Source organism: Schistocerca nitens, chromosome 2, assembly GCF_023898315.1.
Source record: "Schistocerca nitens isolate TAMUIC-IGC-003100 chromosome 2, iqSchNite1.1, whole genome shotgun sequence".
Taxonomy (NCBI): Eukaryota; Metazoa; Arthropoda; class Insecta; order Orthoptera; family Acrididae; genus Schistocerca; species Schistocerca nitens.
The window spans coordinates 864534210-864549222 of NC_064615.1; the positions used below are offsets into that span (position 1 = coordinate 864534210).

Consider the following 15013-nt stretch of genomic DNA (forward strand, 5'->3'; position numbering starts at 1 on the left):
ACAGTACATCGATGTTGTCGCCAGTGGTCGGCGGAAGGTGCACATGCCCGTCGACCTGGGACCGGACCGCAGCGACGCACGGATGCACGCCAAGACCGTAGGATCCTACGCAGTGCCGTAGGGGACCGCACCGCCACTTCCCAGCAAATTAGGGACACTGTTGCTCCTGGGGTATCGGCGAGGACCATTCGCAACCGTCTCCATGAAGCTGGGCTACGGTCCCGCACACCGTTAGGCCGTCTTCCGCTCACGCCCCAACATCGTGCAGCCCGCCTCCAGTGGTGTCGCGACAGGCGTGAATGGAGGGACGAATGGAGACGTGTCGTCTTCAGCGATGAGAGTCGCTTCTGCCTTGGTGCCAATGATGGTCGTATGCGTGTTTGGCGCCGTGCAGGGGAGCACCACAATCAGGACTGCATACGACCGAGGCACACAGGGCCAACACCCGGCATCATGGTGTGGGGAGCGATCTCCTACACTGGCCGTACACCACTGGTGATCGTCGAGGGGACACTGAATAGTGCACGGTACATCCAAACCGTCATCGAACCCATCGTTCTACCATTCCTAGACCGGCAAGGGAACTTGCTGTTCCAACAGGACAATGCACGTCCGCATGTATCCCGTGCCACCCAACGTGCTCTAGAAGGTGTAAGTCAACTACCCTGGCCAGCAAGATCTCCGGATCTGTCCCCCATTGAGCATGTTTGGGACTGGATGAAGCGTCGTCTCACGCGGTCTGCACGTCCAGCACGAACGCTGGTCCAACTGAGGCACCAGGTGGAAATGGCATGGCAAGCCGTTCCACAGGACTACATCCAGCATCTCTACGATCGTCTCCATGGGAGAATAGCAGCCTGCATTGCTGCGAAAGGTGGATATACACTGTACTAGTGCCGACATTGTGGATGCTCTGTTGCCTGTGTCTATGTGCCTGTGGTTCTGTCAGTGTGATCATGTGATGTATCTGACCCCAGGAATGTGTCAATAAAGTTTCCCCTTCCTGGGACAATGAATTCACGGTGTTCTTATTTCAATTTCCAGGAGTGTATATTGTGAAAAGCAATGGTCCCATAACACTCCCCTGTGGCAGGCCAGAGGATACTTTAACGTCTGTAGACGTCTCTCCATTGAGAACAAGATGCTGTGTTCTGTTTGCTAAAAACTCTTCAATCCAGCCACACTGCTGGTCTGATATTCCGTAGGCTCTTACTTTGTTTATCAGGCGACATTGCGGAACTGTATCGAACGCCTTCCGGAAGTCGAGGAGAATGGCATCTACCTGGGAGCCTGTATCTAATATTTTCTGGGTCTCATGAACAAATAAAGCGAGTTGGGTCTCACACGATCGCTGTTTCCGGAATCCATGTTGATTCCTACAGAGTAGATTCTGGGTTTCCAGAAATGACATGATACGCGAGCAAAAACATGTTCTAAAATTCTACAACAGATCGATGTCAGAGATATAGGCCTATAGTTTTGCGCATCTGCCCGACGACCCTTCTTGAAAACTGGGACTACCTGTGCTCTTTTCCAATAATTTGGAACCTTCCGTTCCTCTAGAGACTTGCGGTACACGGCTGTTAGAGGGGGGGCAAGTTCTTTCGCGTACTCTATGTAGAATCGAATTGGTATCCCGTCAGGTCCAGTGGGCTTTCCTCTGTTGAGTGATTTCTGTTGCTTTTCTATTCCTTGGACACTTATTTCGATGTCAGCCATTTTTTCGTTCGTGCGGTGATTTAGAGAAGGAACTGCAGTGCGGTCTTCCTCTGTGAAACAGCTTTGGTAAAAGGTGTTTAGTATTTCAGCTTTACGCTTGTCATCCCCTGTTTCAATGCCATTATCATCCCAGAGCGTCTGGATATGCTGTTTCGAGCCACTTACTGATTTAACGTAAGACCAGAACTTCCTAGGATTTTCTGTCAAGTCGGTACATAGAATTTTACTTTCGAATTCACTGAACGCTTTACGCATAGCCCTCCTTACGCTAACTTTGACATCGTTTAGCTTCTGTTTGTCTGAGAGGTTTTGGCTGCGTTTAAACTTGCAGTGCAGCTCTCTTTGCTTTCGCAGTAGTTTCCTAACTTTGTTGTTGAACCACGGTGGGGTTTTCCCGTCCCTCACAGTTTTATTCGGCACGTGCCTGTTATCGTTGGTAAAATCATTTTTTGTGACCTAATTGTTGTTATTAAACAACACAACATTTAAGTATGATTATAAGGTTTATAATAAAAAAAGTTGCAAGCAGTCGGAACCTTATGTACTATACTACAGCCATGGTTTTCATTATGTCTAATTTCGATTAAGACATCGACAACATTTAAGGCCTCTTTCCGACTCTTTAGTTCTTAGATTTTTATAAATGGCCTTATAGACACTATCGTTGCAAATGTAAAACGAATTTGAAACATGTATTCTTACTCTAAATTGAAAAAAAAATATTTCAATGACTGTGCGGTTATTATTATATTGCCCTTCGGTCGGTAATCAAATCAGTAAAAGGTCTTCTGGTTAACCAATTCTCTACGAATGGTGGTGTAAATACTCCTCTTGCTAATCCTCGGAATACAGTCTCGACATGCGGTATATGATATCTAACATGACAGAAATTTCCCAACCACCACCACAGATGGGCCTCGATCGTGAGTCTCAACGTCAGGTCATTTAGATCATGTACTCTTTTCAGTTCAATGATATAGTGATCACAAACTAACTTTGGCAAAGGCTAGTAATACGCAGCAACCAATTTTACACAATCAGAACTATCCCCACACCATACAATACTAAAATTTGTAAAATATCATTGACTTTACAAGACATTGCAACCTGCACTGAAAGACGTCTGTTGTTATGAATCGCATATGCTATCCTGGCATGGATCGTCAGAGAAAGTATTGCGGAGTATACAGCCATCTTGCAACACATATAATTATCAGACACTACATTCTAACATAAATTTATTGTAATCATCAGATATACCACCAATTTGATATGGCTCTGGTTGCTTGGTAGTTTCGTCAAATGCCAATAAAATTCAGTAATGTAATAGAATCCTCATTTCTCACAGTTACCGATGTTATGCCAGTTTTTGACACACTTGTCTGCCTTTACGCTTGCTGACAGTCAACCAGCACTCTGAATATCATCAGCAGTTACTTTTATGCCTGTCAAGTATTTAAACCAATTATTAACACAGTTTCGGTTCATGGCTTTTGCTCGACACGCCTTAATACAGACCACACTAGTTACCGTCGCAACGTGTAAGAAAAAGTGACCTTAATGTTTTGCCCCGTTTCACTTCGCCACAGGAGTACATGGAATATGTTCGTTGACGGCGTCACAGCCTCACCTCTGTTTGCACTGTTTCATCACAGTCAAAGTGAAATTCTTGAAGGTATTATTCAAGTTTTGGAAATGGCTGAAAGTCGGGTGGAGTCAAGTCGGGGTATGGAGGATGATCGACTACAGTGAACCCAAGGCATCGCATTGTTCCAGATGTCACAGCGCTCGTGTGTGGTCTGGCATTGTCACGCTGAAAGAGACGATGCTGCATGTGTGACCAAACGTTTCGACTTCGTGCTTTTAGTTTTGTGAGTGTCTCGCAGTGCCTTGCAGAATTTATATGGGTGCTTTTAGGCATGAATTCCAAATGCACGACATCTTGAAAATCATATAACACTGTGAGCGTGAGTTCCCTGCTGAATGCATTAACTTGAACTTTTTTGGAGTCTGTGAACCTTTGTGGCGGAGCTCCACTCTTGTTTTCGGGGTTCAAATGGTGAAACCAGCTTTCAACGCCTGCCACAATTTTGCTAAGAATCCTATCACCCACACGTTGAAACCTCAAAAGAAGTTGTTGACAGTTGATTTCAATTGGAGGCACGATTAGAAATTCGATTACGGCGTGCTATTTTCAAGCAACGACATAGTTACATTTCACACCTCCACGTTACAAGCGACAATTTGGACCCCTCTAGCGGTAGAGGGTTTCAACTTGCGTCAGCGAAGCAGGAAAGACGACCCAATAATATACATGACACGTAATACCTCAGCCGATACTGAGAATGGAATAAAAAATTCCGAGGCATTACTTTTGGGGTGATAGGCCCTCGCAGTAACCTGGCAAATACTATTCATAGTAACCTTAGTCTTTTTATAGATGCAGCAGTACCTGTAATAAAGCACTCAGAGAAAAAAAAGATGCACAAATATTCGTGAGTTATTGATAGAATTTCAAAGTACTACAACGACTGACAACTTGTCATACATTTTTAAGAATGTAATACTTCATACTTCACAAAACTCCAAAAATCCGTATTCGATAGCAAAAATGTTAATTAATCAGAACTGGAATCAGTCAACTCTCACAAATATCTGGGTATAACAGTTTCTAACCATATGGAATTGAACGATCACATAGGTTCAACCGTAGGTAAAGCAGGCGATAAATTTCGATTCGTTGATAGGACGGGAAAAAGTAATCATAATATGAAGGAGAATGCTTACAAAACACTCATGGAAGTCGTCCTAGAATACTGCTCAGGCTTAAGAGAACCATACCAAACAGAACAAGGGATACTGAACGGCCGGCCGCAGTGGCCGTGCGGTTCTACGCGCTGCAGCCTGGAACCGCGAGACCGCTGCGGTTGCAGGTTCGAATCCTGCCTCGGGCATGGATGTGTGTGATGTCCTTAGGTTAGTTAGGTTTAAGTAGTTCTAAGTTCTAGGGGACTAATGACCTGAGAAGTTGAGTCCCATAGTGCTCAGAGCCATTTTTGGATACTGAACGTACACAAATAAGGCCAACGTGAATGGTCACAGGTTTGTTTGAACAACGGGAGAGCATCGGAGGTTGAAGAACCTGAAATGGTAGAAGCCTGAAGACAGATACCAACTATCCCGTGAACACATCTTTATAAAGCCTCAAAGAACAGTGAGTAATCTAGGAATATACTACAGACGCCTACTTGTAATTCCTGTAGGGATCACAAAGACAAGATTAATTTCAGCGACGACAGAGCATTATCATCTTTTCCGTGCTCCATACTAGAAAAAAATTAATACTCGGTACAATACGAGGTACCCACCCAGTGATTTGCAGAGTATAGGTGTAGATGCAGATGTAACGCCATTATCAAAGATAGGTTTGAAAGTGCATAGATTTCTCTAATTTTTCAATAACTGGGCTTCTACCACCCAGTTACACATGTAGGCGGCTTGTCTGTATCACTGAAGAATTTATTGTAGCAAAATGAAATTACGAGATTTTCATTGAGGGGCCATCAAGAAGTTTGCATCTGAGAGCGTTGCTGCAGCGTCTCTGCAACTTAGTGCGACTCCGATGGGGGCGTATAAGTACCGTCATGTAGCCAATACATCTGTATGGCATTCGTCTCTTTCCGACGTGTGTGCTGTAAATGCGGAAACGTGAACTACAGCGGTGCTACTACTAAATGCATCCAAACAGGACCAATGTGCAGTTATCCTTTCCTTGGCTGCCGAAGGACGAACATCGTTAGACATCCATCGGAGAATGAAGAATGTGTATGGGGCCGCATGTCTGTCGAATACCATCGTTGTGAAATGGTGCGTCACTTTCCGTGCTGGTCGCGATTCGACACAAGACGCCGGTCGATCTATAATTACTCGTTGATTTCAAGGAACCTGGCGTCCCTATAACTAGTGAACGATACTGCACAACGCTGAAGAACATACGGCGTGCAATTAAGGTGAAACGTCCGAGAAAACTGCGACAAGGGGCGCTGCTGCCTCGTGATAACGCTCGTCCCCATATCGCAAATGTCGTAACGCAGAAGTGACGTCAACTCAAGTGGAGCAATCGCCCTATAGTCCTGACCTCGCCCCACGCGATTATCACGCCATCAGTCCCTTAATAAAAGGACTTCACAGGTCGATGATTCCTGTCGAACGAGGGTTCTCAGCAGGCAGTTACGGAATTCTTCATGCAGCAGGGTATAGTGTTTTACCAAACCGCTATCTTCAACCTGGTGCGTCGGGGGATGATTTCTTGATTGATTGGACTGTGCTGCCTTCTAACGGAAGACGCCTGAAGACAGACACCGACTATCCCGTGAACACATAGTTATAAAGCTTCAAAGAACAGTAAGTGATCTAGGAATGTATTACAGACGCCTACGTGTAATTCCTGTAGGGATCATAAAGACAAGATTAATTTCAGCGACGACAGAGCATTATCATCTTTTCCGTGCTCCATACACGAAAAAAAGTTAATAGTTCGAACTACGTTGTGAATTATGTAACGCCCTGTGTAGAATATGCAATAGTTGACCCACAGCGTGGTAAATGGTTGTAGTGGTGGGGTTGCGTTACCAGTAACTTTAATAACTTGAGATAAGGCAGAGTTATTGAGTGTGATCCAACCACCCTTCTTATTGATGTTTTGACCAGTAATAACGAGGCGTATTCGGAAAGTAAGGTCCGATTAGGCGCGAAAAGGAAACCAGTGTGAAAATCCGATGGAACTTTGCACAGATGTGATGGGCAGTGTCTTTAGTCTGCCTGTCGATCCCTTCAAGTCGCTCTTTTCAGTTTAGAGCGCAACGTGATCACGTAGAAATGTCTAAAACAGCAGTGTCTCTTGCCAAGTATGTCGCTCTGCAGAGAGATTTAGCCTGAAGCTATGCAACCTACATAACATCAATATCATTCACTTCTTTCTTGAAAACAATTTTCAGCCGTATTCTGCAGGGGCAAAGAAGATGCTCCTGCAGCGTTTTCGTTGGGAAGTGTTTAAGGACGCCGTCCATCTGCGATTTGGATTATATCACTGGAGGCACTTGTATTTTGTGTTTTAGAGAAACTAACTTCTCTTAAAGGACATTGCAAAATTTTAATTTATTGTTTAAATTATTGCAATTGATGGATGTTTTCTTGTGTTGAGGTGACACTGATTGTTTGAAATATTTCCACTTGCAAAATCTGCAAAGTTTCTGTAAGTAGTGTGTCAATTAGTAAAAGCCATATTATTTATACAATCTTTGTTTCTGAGTAAACAGTGTTTCGTGTCTGGTTGCATTCCACCCACAACTGCTATGCAGATGCGCCGTCCGCTGGTCCCAACGACCAGGAAGCGGACATTTCGAAGACATGTGCGGACTTATTTTCTATTAAATATTTAAATAAAGGTAACATTAAAAAATGTTCAAATGGCTCTGAGCACTATGGGACTTAACGTCTGTGGTCATCAGTCCCCTAGAACTTAGAACTAGTTAAACCTAACTAACCTAAGGACATAACACACCTCCATGCTCGAGGCAGGATTCGAACCTGTGACCGTAGCGGTCACGCGGTTCCAGACTGAAGCGCCTAGAACGGCACGGCCACACCGACCGGCGGTAACATTCAGTCCTACCGACCATCAGTAAATAAAATCCAACCCTCCACTCTCCAAATACGTTACTGGTAAAATGTGTCGCTGTTTGATTATAAAAGTACTGTAAAGAAGAGGATTGCATAGAACAACTTCTCTGGCTATCATGTGAAAGGCATTTGTTTTGTTGCTGTCGATCCACACGCGCTGCCCATGTGATCACAGTGTGCTACGAAAGACGCAGCCAGCGGAAGCGACGCTACGTCAGTGACAGTCGGACGGTAACACTGAAGGCAGCCACGATGAATGACCTGGTAGTTGTGCATAGTGTCGATGAAATTAAAAATTGCAGCATAATGTCGAGGGTGCAAGAAAGACATGGATATTACAAGTAAAATTATGAAACAAAAACAGAAGTGATGTCATAGTTCGACGAAATGTCTAACATGATTAATCAAGGTTCTACAATCGGTACTAGTTTTGTATATTAACACTTATTGCCGAAAAAGCGAAGTGAGCAATCTTAATTTACAACTCAAAATGACTAGTGAGGTGTTTTTCTTTAATTTAATCATCTTCCCACAAAAAAAAAAAAACGCCATGAAAGGAGCGACACACTCATCTAGGGCTCGCAGCCATGTTGCAGGTGAAACAGAGAAAGTAGCTGGCATTGTCTGGAAACCATCTCCTCAAGCGCAGAAGGTGGTTCATGAAACATTTTGTTAACAAAAAGACTATGAGATACAGCACTTAAGAACAACCTTTTCACAAACATTCCCTCTTGTGGTCAGATTAGATCACCCAAAATAAAACCATCGGAGAAGTAAAAGCTTAAAAAAACATTGACTCTTACATGGCATAAACACTTATAGACAGTTATAACACTACAGGGTAAACATACAAAAGAGATGCAATTAATTAACTGTATACGTATTGCAGCAACAATTTCACATCGTAGAACTTTAGTTACAGTATGTCTTTCATGAAACCTTTGGCTGTAGTGGAGCACCACTTTTTTTAAAATAACTTATACCTGGGAGAGACGAACATTCGGCCATGCATGCGATTAGCAGCAAACAACAAGTTCAGTGCGAATGTGTGGGTTTCGATGATAATCAGACCAACAGTTCTGATCTTCCTAATTTTTCCCAAATTCAACCTACGCTACCATACTAAGAACAACTAAGGTTTCGAAGATAATGCCGTTGCATAACGATGGATCTACTAATTACTCTGATACAAATATGCTGTAGCGCATGGATGCCAAAACCCAAATCAGTGGATTCGTTGAAGAAGCGCGTTACATGTTGACCACGGTCACCAGTTCTTACGCGTCTTGGCTATTTTCTGTGTGATACTATGGTGACAATGATGTACGATACTCTTGCGACTTCAGAGCAGGATCTTATTGCACCATTCCACACTGTGACTCTGATACTAAACGCAAGGCCGCACTTGTTTAACTTTATTGGAGTCAACACTCTTGTGACTATTTTGTTGCAGCCCAACATGAACTACTCTCCTGTGTCAACCTATACATTTCAGAGTAGTATTTTCAACTTACGTCCTCAGTTATTTGTTGAATGTATTCCAATCTCTTTCTACTAAGTGCATCAATCTCCGTATCTTAAAAAAAAAAAATGGTCCAAATGGCTCTGAGCACTATGGGACTTAACATCTACTGTCATCAGTCCCCTAGAACTTAGAACTACTTAAACCTAACCAACCTAAGGACACCACACATATCCATGCCCGAGGCAGGATTCGAACCCGCGACCGTTGCGGACGCGCGGTTCCAAACTGAAGCGCCTAGAACCGCTCGACCACTCAGGCCGGCCCGTATCTTTCCTCCTCCTCCATCCTGAACCCAAGTACATTCTACAATAAATTTTGAGATCAAAGTTTTGAACCTGCCTTGTAATAAACTACACGGTGTGGCATTATTGTTGGATTTCTCAAAGAAATGTGGAACGCATGCCTAGCAACGAATCGTTATCTAAATTTGACTCACCGCAAACTCCAAATGATGAAATTCCAAGCATGTGTGTGAGGCTTAACATCTGTGGTGTCAGCAATGAACATCACATCATTGCTTTGTAGATGCCTAACATACAGGGAACAATTTTCCGTAAGCCAGACGGTAATGCTCCGGCCGTTCACCAGGAGACGCAACTGCCGCTAGAGGCTGGGGGCCACAAGGAATCATTCTCTTCCGCAAGACACGTGATCGAAAATAGTCCCAGCTGCATCCTGGCGCCGAGTAGTATTTATATCATGTGCCGATTCCACAGAGATTTCATCAATCCGGAATCTCACTCGATAGCTCTACGACTTATCTGCCATTAATATCTGACTTCACAATCCCAATAGCTGCCATCAGAGGACTTCGAGCGTTAGTGGCCTCCTTCCCATAGGAGACGGGACTCTGTCATCGTCACAGAATTGACGGTTTGTAAATTTATTCCTGTTAACATTTAAATGGCTACAGGCCGGACTTAAGACAATGCCCCCTACGGGACTTGTACTTCATTAACTCAGTTTGTACTTTGAGTACCCTACGAGACTTTGACTTTTATAAAGTGGGTGTTTAAAAAACCTAGTGACAATCTAACTGGCCTTCAGCCGCCAGAATTATTATTGTTCTGTCTCGAGAAGTTACTTATTTTATGTTTTGTTCCAGTCAACATCAGTGTAGCCGCGGTATTAATCTCCGATAAATAAAATTATTCAGTCATTACTGTTTGGATGTTTTCGTGCCACCATCGGCAGACATATCAGTCGGTGACAAGGTTTTGTATTCACACCAGGCTCATGCTTATGCTCTCATCCAGGTAGTCAGTGCTTGCATATGTTTTACACTTGACAGTTCGCTGATTGTAACATTGCTTGGAGCATACCGAAATCGGTGGATCCCTCTGCCCAAGAACTGACGTTATTCTAGCGGTTTCAGCTCGTCCATCGTCCATCGTCGATCCTGGCGACCATCTTTACATTGTCTCTGGATAGCTTTACCAGCGTCTTCAAGTACGACCGTAAGACCAAGGGTTTCTAGTTGGCGCCACCAGCTTTCCATCCATTCGACAGGAAGGTCGAAACATGGGCAAACTTCTTTTCATGCAAGGGGCAGCAATACCTGATTCACACAGCAGCCTAGCTGGAGACGAAGTTTACTTGAACACTGTGACTCTCAAGTTCACTTGGAAGCAGCTGCCCACAAGTTTTTAGTTGTCACAAACTCCAAGGACAATCATACACAGAATGGATTGCCCGCCTACAGGATTTATCTCGCGACTTCCATTTCCAGTGAAGTAACCCCAAATGCATGCAATCATACATTGCTTTCTTCGTTAGAGAAATCACTTTAGTGCATACCCCTAACGACTGTCTTAGACCTGATGTCTTGAAACCCAAAGAACAGTCTCTAAGACATTTCTTCCCATCATCATGGCACTCGAACGATCTCTTTGGTCCTCAGCTATCCTACAGGACCCGTCACAGGTGTTTGCAACTTGGACAACATGTCGTCTCCAAGCCCAATTACAGACACCTGTCTGATCTGACATACAAACTTCAAGGAAAGACTTGTTACGCCGACACCATCTCCAACATTTTCCTGTCTGAAGTCCGTGTTGTATGTCATCATCGACACCCGTGCCATAACCATTTAGCAAAATGTACCTCTTGTGAACATCTGGATATAGGTCTGAAGTGTGTCAATCAGCTTGGAAGATATCAGTAGACTGCACATCCACGCACCCCTCAGACGTGGTGGCAGAGAACGTGGTACAACGAAGAGACAAAGAAACTAGTACACCTGCCTATAATCGTGTAGACCCGCGCGAGCACGCAAAAGTACACCAACACGACGTGGCAAGGACTCGACTAATGTCTGAAGTGCTGCTGGAGGGAACTGACACCATGAATCCTGCAGGGCTATCCATAAATCCGTAAGAGTACGAGGGGGAGGAGATCTCTTCTGAACAGCACGTTGCAATGCATCCCAGATATGCTCAATAATTTGTATGTATGGATTGCTTGTTGGCCAGCGGAAGAGTTTAAACTCAGAAGAGTGTTCCTGGAGCCGCTCTGTAGCAATTCTGGACGTGCGGGGTATAGTATTGTCCTGCTGGAATTGTCCAAGTCCGTTGGGATGCACACTGGACGTGAATGGATGCAGGTGATCACACAGGATGCTTCCGTTCGTGTCACCTGTCAGTGTCGTATCAAGACGTATCAGGGGTTCCGTATCACCCCAACAGCACACACCCCACACCATTACAGAGCCTCCACCAAATTGAACAGTCCCCTGCTGACATGCAGGGTCCATGGTTTCATGAAGTTGTTCCCAAACCCGTACAAGTCCCTCCAATCTAAATAATTCGAAAAGAGTCTCGTCCGACCAGCCAAAATGTTTTCAGTCATCAATAGTCGAATGTCGGTGCTGACGGACCAAGGCGAGGCGTAAAGCTTTGTTCGTGCAGTCATCAAGGGTACACGATAGTAGGCCTTCGGCTCCGAAAGTCCGTATCGGTGATGTTTTGTTGAATGGTTCGCACGCTGACACATGTTGATGGCCCAGCATTGAAATCGGCAGCAATTTGCGGAAGGGTTGCACTTCTGTCACGCTGAACGATTTCTTCAGTCGTCGTTGGTCCCGTTCTTGCAGGATCTTTTTCTGATCCCAGCGATGTCTCAGATTTGATGTTTTACCGCATTCATGATATTCACGGTACACTCGTGAAATGGTGGTACGGGATAATTCCCACTTCATCGCTACCTCGGAGATGCTGTGTCCCATCGCTCGTGCGCCGACTATAAACACCGCGTTCAAAGTCATCTAAATCTTGATAACCTGCCATTGTAGCAGCAGTAACCGATCTAATAATTGCGCCAGACACTTGTTGTCTTATATAGGCGTTGCCGACCGCAGCGCCGTTTTCTGCGTGTTTACATATCTCTGTTTTTGAATATGTATGCCTATACCAGTTTCTTTGGAGCTTCAGGGTACGTTAATATGTAGTCAGCTTTTTGCCCTTGATCCATAGTTCGCAGTGTATCATGTGAGGAAAGGGCAAGCGAAGTTTCTCACGAGCGATGCTTTCTAAATGCGTGCTGATTTGTGAGCAGAACCTTTTCCCTCTCAACGAAATTTATTATATTCGAACTGAGAATATGTTCAAGAATTCTGATACAAAGGCATGTTAAGGATATTGTTCCATAATTTTGCGGAGTCTTTCAACTATTCTTATACACACGAGTCACCTGCGCTTTTTTCCAGTTGCTTAGGACTTTGCTCTGGGCGACAAATTTGCGATAAATGCAAACTAAGTAAGGGACCAATGCCGTAGTATACTCTTTGTTGTAAAATCGAACTGTGATCCACTCGGACCTACCGACTTTTTTGTTTTCAACTCTTACAGTCGCTTCTCTACGTCAGTGATACGTGCTACGATGTCCTCCATAAAGGAGTCTATGTAATGGTCAAATGACGGTATGTTTGTACGATCCTCCTGCGTGGACTATTTCTTAAACGCTACATTTATGCTGTCTCAAGACATATAAGCAGTTTACAACTACAACATAAGAATATACCTCTTTACGAGTAGATAACTACGGAATTTTAAATTCTTAAATTCCGTCAATAGTGCCATAAAATATGGAAAATCAAATTTTTGTTTCACTTGGAAGCCATTAAATAGGCTACCTACATCTGGCACCTGGGTATTACGCCCAAGTAATCCGTCTAGTAACATAAACTGCTGAAAAAAATGGTACACCTGGAGAGACGACGTCGATTTTGATTCGATGGCGGCATATGCCACCTGAGATGTAGTGAGAATGGTTTCAACGTCGTCCGCCAACAGACAGCGTAGTGACATAGCTACCAGAGCGCCATCTGTATCTATGCTTTATTAGGGAAGCTCACAGCCAGAAGGCTCAGTGTCATGCAGACGGGTGAAGCAAACAGGCAACCGTGTCATGGAGACCCACTCGTACTTCCTACAGCCAACCGAGCGAGTTTGAAAGGGGTCAAATAGTAGCCTTCCGTGTGACGGGGTGGTCCTTTCGGAGAACTGCCACGCACGTTGGACGTGCAGCGTCAGCGGTGCGACGATGCTGGTATCAGCGGTCACGTGAACATCCTCACATCCGTAGACGAGAATCTGGACGTCCACGCAGAACAGACGCCCCCTAGGACTGTCGTATTGTAAGGGCAGTAGTCACAGCTACCACGGCACAGATAAGAGGGCTTGTGAGTCCAGACGTGTCAACACGAACTGTTGCGAACCTACGAGGGCAGTTCAATAAGTAATGCAACACATTTTTTTTCTCGGCAAATTTTGGTTGAAAAAACCGGAAATTTCTTGTAGAATATTTTCAAACATTCCCGCTTCGTCTCGTATAGTTTCACTGACTTCCGACAGGTGGCAGCGCTGTACGGAGCTGTTAAAATGGCGTCTGTAACGGATGTGCGTTGCAAACAACGGGCAGTGATCGAGTTTCTTTTGGCGGAAAACCAGGGCATCTCAGATATTCATAGGCGCTTGCAGAATGTCTACGGTGATCTGGCAGTGGACAAAAGCACGGTGAGTCGTTGGGCAAAGCGTGTGTCATCATCGCCGCAAGGTCAATCAAGACTGTCTGATCTCCCGCGTGCGGGCCGGCCGTGCACAGCTGTGACTCCTGCAATGGCGGAGCGTGTGAACACACTCGTTCGAGATGATCGACGGATCACCATCAAACAACTCAGTGCTCAACTTGACATCTCTGTTGGTAGTGCTGTCACAATTGTTCACCAGTTGGGATATTCAAAGGTTTGTTCCCGCTGGATCCCTCGTTGTCTAACCGAACACCATAAAGAGCAAAGGAGAACCATCTGTGCGGAATTGCTTGCTCGTCATGTGGCTGAGGGTGACAATTTCTTGTCAAAGATTGTTACAGGCGATGAAACATGGGTTCATCACTTCGAACCTGAAACAAAACGGCAATCAATGGAGTGGCGCCACAACCACTCCCCTACCAAGAAAAAGTTTAAAGCCATACCCTCAGCCGGTAAAGTCATGGTTACAGTCTTCTGGGACGCTGAAGGGGTTATTCTGTTCGATGTCCTTCCCCATGGTCAAACGATCAACTCTGAAGTGTATTGTGCTACTCTTCAGAAATTGAAGAAACGACTTCAGCGTGTTCGTGGGCACAAAAATCAGAACTAACTTCTCCTTCTTCATGACAACGCAAGACCTCACACAAGTCTTCGCACCCGAGAGGAGCTCACAAAACTTCAGTGGACTGTTCTTCCTCATGCACCCTACAGCCCCGATCTCGCACCGTCGGATTTCCATATGTTTGGCCCAATGAAGGACGCAATCCGTGGGAGGCACTACGCGGATGATGAAGAAGTTATTGATGCAGTACGACGTTGGCTCCGACATCGACCAGTGGAATGGTACCGTGCAGGCATACAGGCCCTCATTTCAAGGTGGCGTAAGGCCATAGCATTGAATGGAGATTACGTTGAAAAATAGTGTTGTGTAGCTAAAAGATTGGGGAATAACCTGGTGTATTTCAATGCTGAATAAAACAACCCCTGTTTCAGAAAAAAAATGTGTTGCATTACTTATTGAACTGCCCTCGTATTATTAGCGGTGGTGTGGGAATACGGGC

The 15013-nt window shown here is 44.7% G+C and overlaps 1 protein-coding gene across 1 annotated transcript in view; it reads right to left on the reverse strand.

The window, feature by feature from the left end:
- Positions 1-15013, reverse strand: part of LOC126235396 (protein Wnt-11b-2-like) — a 240056-nt gene that overhangs the window by 152955 nt on the left and 72088 nt on the right. The gene's annotated exons all lie outside the window — the stretch shown is intronic.